Source organism: Triticum urartu, chromosome 2A (assembly GCF_056163025.1).
Source record: "Triticum urartu cultivar PI428250 chromosome 2A, HENAU_Tu73, whole genome shotgun sequence".
In the NCBI taxonomy this organism is placed as follows: domain Eukaryota; kingdom Viridiplantae; phylum Streptophyta; class Magnoliopsida; order Poales; family Poaceae; genus Triticum; species Triticum urartu.
In genome coordinates this window covers 491,446,316-491,452,315 of record NC_141874.1, presented here as the reverse complement: position 1 = coordinate 491,452,315, position 6,000 = coordinate 491,446,316, and positions in this window count along the sequence as shown.

Sequence of the window (6,000 nt, the reverse complement as noted above, 5' to 3'; positions counted from 1 at the left end):
GATTCGCTCTTTTGGTGAGACCGAAAAGTTACAAAAGGGAAACAGAGAGTTTGCAATCCCATCTCGGTGAGACCGAGATCCCTATCGGTAGAACCGAATTGCTAGGGTTTGGCAGTGGCTAATGACAAGTGAAACTCGGTGGCGCCGGATAGGAAGAATCGGTAGGACCGAGTTTGGCTTAGGGTTTAGGTCATATGTGGATATGGGAAAGTAGTTGAGGGTTTTTGGAGCATATCACTAAGCACATGAAGCAAGAGTCTCATTAAGCAACACCTCATCCCTCCTTGATAGTATTGGCTTTTCCTAAAGACTCAATGTGATCTTGGATCACTAAAATATAAAATGAAGAGTCTTGAGCTTTTGATCTTGAGCCAATCCTTTTTCCTTAGCATTTTGAGGGTTCCACTTTCACATCCATGCCATGCCAATCATTGAGCTTTCCTGAAATAATCATCTTGGAATAGCATTAGCTCAATGAGCTATATGTTGTTATGAATTACCAAAAACACCTAGGGATAGTTGCACTTTCAATCTCCCCCTTTTTGGTAATTGATGACAACATATAGATCAAAGCTTCGACAAATGATAATAAGCATGAAATATATCGTCGCTTTGAGAAGTATGTGATAAGTAAGAGCTCCCCCTAAATTTGTGCATATTTAAAATTTGCTTTGGACTGCAAATGCACAAGGAGTTAGAGTCATGGGTTACTCTTCCATGTCACATACATCTTGGTGGAGCGCTTAAAATGATAAGAATGAAATACATGCACTCATCACCAAGAATAGTGAAAGATCACATAAGATAGATAAGATAATAGCATTAAGCAAGCATTAAGTGTAGCTTATGATCAAGCACATGATCATCAATGTCTCACAAATAATGACGTAGTATCTCAAGCACTCAAAAGCAAACAAATTTGAAAAACCACCAAATAAAGCAAGAGAGAAAAGCAACACTCTCTCTCTCGAAGCCTATGATCTATACATTTTTCTCCCCCTTTGGCAACAAGTTACCAAAAAGTTCCTAGAAAATGCATAGTACTAGATCGACGCTCAGGCTTGATCTTCTGGTGGTGGTGGAGTCCGGATCACTCCAAGGACGAAGGCTTCTGTAGACGCTGAAGTAGACGCTGGAGTTGGAGCTGAAGTAGATGCTGGAGCTGGTGGAACTGAGGCTGTAGCTGGTGCTGAGGTGGTGGCTCTTGTGTCAGCAACTGGCACGGCAGATGACCTCGGACCTCATGGCACTCTGGCAAAGGCATGAGTGGTAGTCCTGCCTCTCCTCTCCTGCATATCATCTTGGAGCTGCTCCACTGCAGTCTGAATCTCCGTTACCTTGACATCCAAGTCATAGAACTTTTGTTCCATGATTCTCTCTAGGCTTGCCTGGTTTTGAGTTAGGGTGGCTAGTCCTTGCTCAATCCGCAGGGTGGATGCAATCAGGTAACCAAGCTGCTCTTGTTTGGTCTTCAAGAAATACTCAGATGCCTCCTCTTGAGTTGGCATCTTGGCAGCTTTCTCCTTCCTTGCCTTCTCCTTCTTTGCGTATGCTTGGGCAGATGATGGCTCGTTCTCAGTCATGACAACTTGATTGTCCTCAAAATCTGGACGGATGGGCAGGTGTTCCTTGTCCAATAAATATATGCCCGTGCCCATCTTGGAGTTAATGAGCTCCTGGATCTGAGGGGCATATCCGCAACCCCTCTTCTGATCTTTTGCAGTCCTTTTGATAGTTTCCACTATGAGGCTCATCACCTTGAACTTCTGAGGTACATCAAATACATGTAGAAAGTTGATAGCATGGCCTCTGATCATCTTGTGATCTCTAGACTTGGGCAATAAGGTGTGCCTCAAGATCCAATTGATAGTTGGCAGCCCTGACAGAAGGTAATGCACAGACCCAAATTTGAAGGTGTCAAGAGCTTCATTGGGAATTTCCTTGTACATATTGGACATAGAGTTATGGTCCATCTTCTTCTTGGCATATATGTCCAAGTCATCATCATGCTCCTCTGGGGCATTAATGATCTGTGCCCACTCAGCAACTGTGGATTGGTACCTTGTACCCTCAGACATCCATGTGATCCTCCCATCTGAATAAAAATGTGATGTGGAGTAGAACTGCATTATAAGCTCCTCATTCCACTTTGTGAGCTTCTGCCCAACAAAGTCAGCTACTCCACAAGCTATGAAGCTGTCTTGCACTCCAGGATAGTGCTCCTCATTGTCCTTGATGTACTGCCAGTCAACCCATCTCATATCACAGACTATTGGCTTCTTATCAAGCAGCACTGTCTCATAGAAGTCCTGTTGTTCCTTAGTGTGGAATCTGTAGTCAACAGCAGTCCTCCTCCTTGAAGCATACGGGTCTGCTTCTCTCCACTTCCTCAGCCCTGAATCTCTCCTGAGCTTCATGTCCTCAGCCACAGGATGCGCATCGTTGTGGTCTGGGATCTTGGGCTTGAGCTTTCTTAGAACTTGCTCTTCATCCTCTTCTTCAGCAACAGTCTCAGGCACTGGGGCCTTGTTCTTCTCAGCTGCAGGAATGCTCCTTGTATTCCTCTTTGGTTTTGGCTTGGAGGCATCTTTGGGCTTAGATGCAGTAGCCCCTGATCTTATGGCATCACCCATCAGCTTGGGTGCCTTGGGTGCTGGTGCAGCTACCTCTTCTTCCTCTTCCTCTTCCATGATGGAAGCCTTTCCTAGCACTCTGGCTACGGTCTTCTTGACCCTTTCCTTTCTTTTCTTTCCCTCAGCAGCAACTGGCTCTTTGGGTGCAGGCTTCTCAGTTGAAGCTCTTGCCTTTGACATGGGCTGCCTGCCTGCTGGCCTTTTGATTTTCAGCCCTGGCTTTGTGCCTTGAGCTGGCTCAACTCTCTTTGATGTGGCCTCTTCCTCTGCCACATAATCTTCATCTTCAGAATCAGAAGTTCTCTTCTTCCTCTGTCTGGTGGCAGCTTTTGGCAAGTTACTAGGGGTGCTCCTGTTGCCCTCATCTGAAGAGCTGGAGGGACTAGTGCCCTCACTCATGTGCACCTGCTGCTCTGACATGTTCTGGCTGTCACTTTGATCAGACATACTGCAAACTCTGACTGCTGACCCTGTGAACAGTTTATAGATGAGGTAGAAAAGATGAGCATCACAAAATGCAAAGATTTTTGCAAAAGAATGATCCAAAAACTTAGTTTTAGTTTCCCACTGAAATCATCTCGGATCTACCGATTTTCAAACTCGGTGATACCGAAGCAGTTTTGGAACCTAAACTAGTGAACTCGGTAGGACCGAGTCACAGTTCGGTGGCACCGAGACTACTAGGGTTTCACAGAGTTCCAAAATCGGTCACACCGATAAGTAATTCTCGGTCAGACCGAGTCTCACTTGTGCAATGGCATAAGCCAAATCGGTGGGACCGAGTTTTTCAACTCGGTGGGTCCGAGATGGTTTCAGCGAAAACCTAACCCTAAAATTTTCGAATCAAAGCTAATCTATGGGCGTATTGACTGGATAGGAGTGTTTCAATCGTGGCAAGAATCATGAAGAACACAATGTGCTAGGAATCGGACGGGGAATAGCACTGTGATTGAGTCCATACCCTAGTTCGGCGGAGACTCGCTACGGCGGCAACGGCAGGGCAGAATTCCAGTTGACGGCGACGGAGACCAGCGACTGGAGGCGGCTGGCGGCGAGAAGACGATCCGGAGACCACGTTGGCAGAGCAGGCTATCGCGCGGGTGAAGGGGTTCGGAGAAATTTCCAAATTTTGCCCGTGACTATATATAGCCCGACCCTGTCGGTGTGACCGAGTGGAACAACTCGGTGGCACCGAGATTCATAACTGCAGGCAGTTACTGAAACTCGGTGTGACCGAAATGTTCAAATCGGTTGCACCGAGATCGAAAACCTAGATCAACTTAATGATCTCGGTAGGACCGAAAGTGGGGTATCGGTCAGACCGAGAATCATAAAGAGGTTTTGGAAGTTTAAGTCTATGACGAATCGGGGACTCCGAGCGCTCCTCACACAGAGTGGTTCGAATCTGACTTGATCAAATTTTGTGATGCAGCATGAATAGAGTTTGAGACGAGAAAAGCATAGATAGCTAGAGGAGGTACTTAGGCATTCTTGTCCATCCACTTGGCAAAAGAAAATAAAACCAAACAATCAAAACAACAAGTGGATGTCCTCGAATGAGCAAAATATGCAACCAGCATGCTCACACAATAAGATGGCAAATGAAATATGTGGCAAGGCATGCACAACCAATTCTAGCATCTATCAAGCAATTTGCGATGACAAGGTCATCTATATATGAGTATATTGACTTAGGAGTCAAGTGAGAGCACTTGATCATAGGTCATACTCATCGTTTAAGCTCAAGTGGGGTTACCACTTTTACATAAAGCATTGTTGTGTTCACATCTTTAGAGTTGCTTTAGCTCAAGTCTTAGAGTAAAGCTCCCCCTAGATGTGATATCCCCCCTAAGAGGGATGAACTAACCTTGGGTTTTGTCGATGATGACTTCATGTAGATGTTGAAGATGTGGATGCTCAATGTTGATGTAGATCACTTGGAGCTATCCATTTGAGTGAATTGCACTTTCAATACCTACATGGGTTAGTCCCACAAGGAACAAACAAGGATATCCATAGACATAGAGTGATGCACACAAAAGATGATGTCCATGAAAAACTTTTAGGTTACCTTGTCCCTTGTCTTACCAACAAGAGGGTTTGTGACTCCTTGAACTAGTGCAAGATTTGGAAGTTGATTGCACTTGTTCTTGCCAAAATGATAAGAGTGAAGTATGTTGGCGGAGTCACCCTCAAGAACTCTCTAGTTCTTCTTCTTTTGAATCCACATCATCTTGATGGGAATCCTTGGAGTTGTAGTTGTACTTGATGAAGTGGAACTTGAAGTAGTCTTGGGAATCCACTTGACTAAGGTCTTAGGAGCTTCTTCAAATGTGTTTCCTCTTGAAGCTTGTCCTTGCCTTTTTGCTTGTAGTCTTGTGGTGGAAGATCATCTTGAGCTTGTGTCCCCTTGAAAGAAGTATACTTCTCTTGTTGAGGAACAAACTTTGTCTAGGGGTATTGATTTTCTTCCCACTCAACTCCATTGGCATTGAACTTTCGTTCAAAACCAGCACCTTGATTCTTCCGGTGCATTCCTTGCTTGCGCACAATTTCCTCGAATTGCTTACTCCTGGCAAGGCTTTTGTACACTCCTTTCTCTATAATTCCCTTCAATAAACTATTTTCTTGCTCAAGTGTAACTTGGCTAAGAGAATCATTAGTGGAATCAAGAGAACTACTAGAAGCAACAATATTGGATTTAGCATGATCATTGTTACTGCTAGAGGAAGAATCTTTCTTGTTCTTGTTACTAGACTTGACTTGAGGCATGTAAGTGGATAAGAGTAAACGCTTGGCAATGTAAGAAGAGCTTTTCTTGCGGAGATCATCATTGATTGCTTTTAAGAACTCATGCTCTTGCTCAAGATTGAGCTTTTCAAAGCGTAATTTCTCATGAGCTCTTAAAAGTTCTCGATGATCTTCGAAGATAGTTTCATGAGCTAACTTAAGAGTGTTTAGTTCTTTAGTTAGAGCCTCAATCTTCTCCTTATCATTGTCATTCGTTTTATCTTGATTAGCATGTTTAATTGACGTTTCATCATAGTATTCATCACTAGAGTTGTCAACAAGCAAATCATCACCTAACAAGTCATCTTCATCACTATTGAAATCAACATACTCGGGGTGTGTTACCTTAGGACCTTTGGCCATGAAGCATCTTCCAATTCCTTCATTTGGTGAGTCAAATATGTCGTAGGAGTTGGTTGACACAAGTGTTAGACCGGCAACACCTTCATCTTGAGTATCTTCGGAGTCGGAGTGATAACTTCTCTCGGAGTGGCTGTCGGAGTCGTAGCCGGATACCCATTCACCAACATGAGCTTGATGTCTTCGTCTTGTGTAGCTCCTTGATGATTTTTCCTTC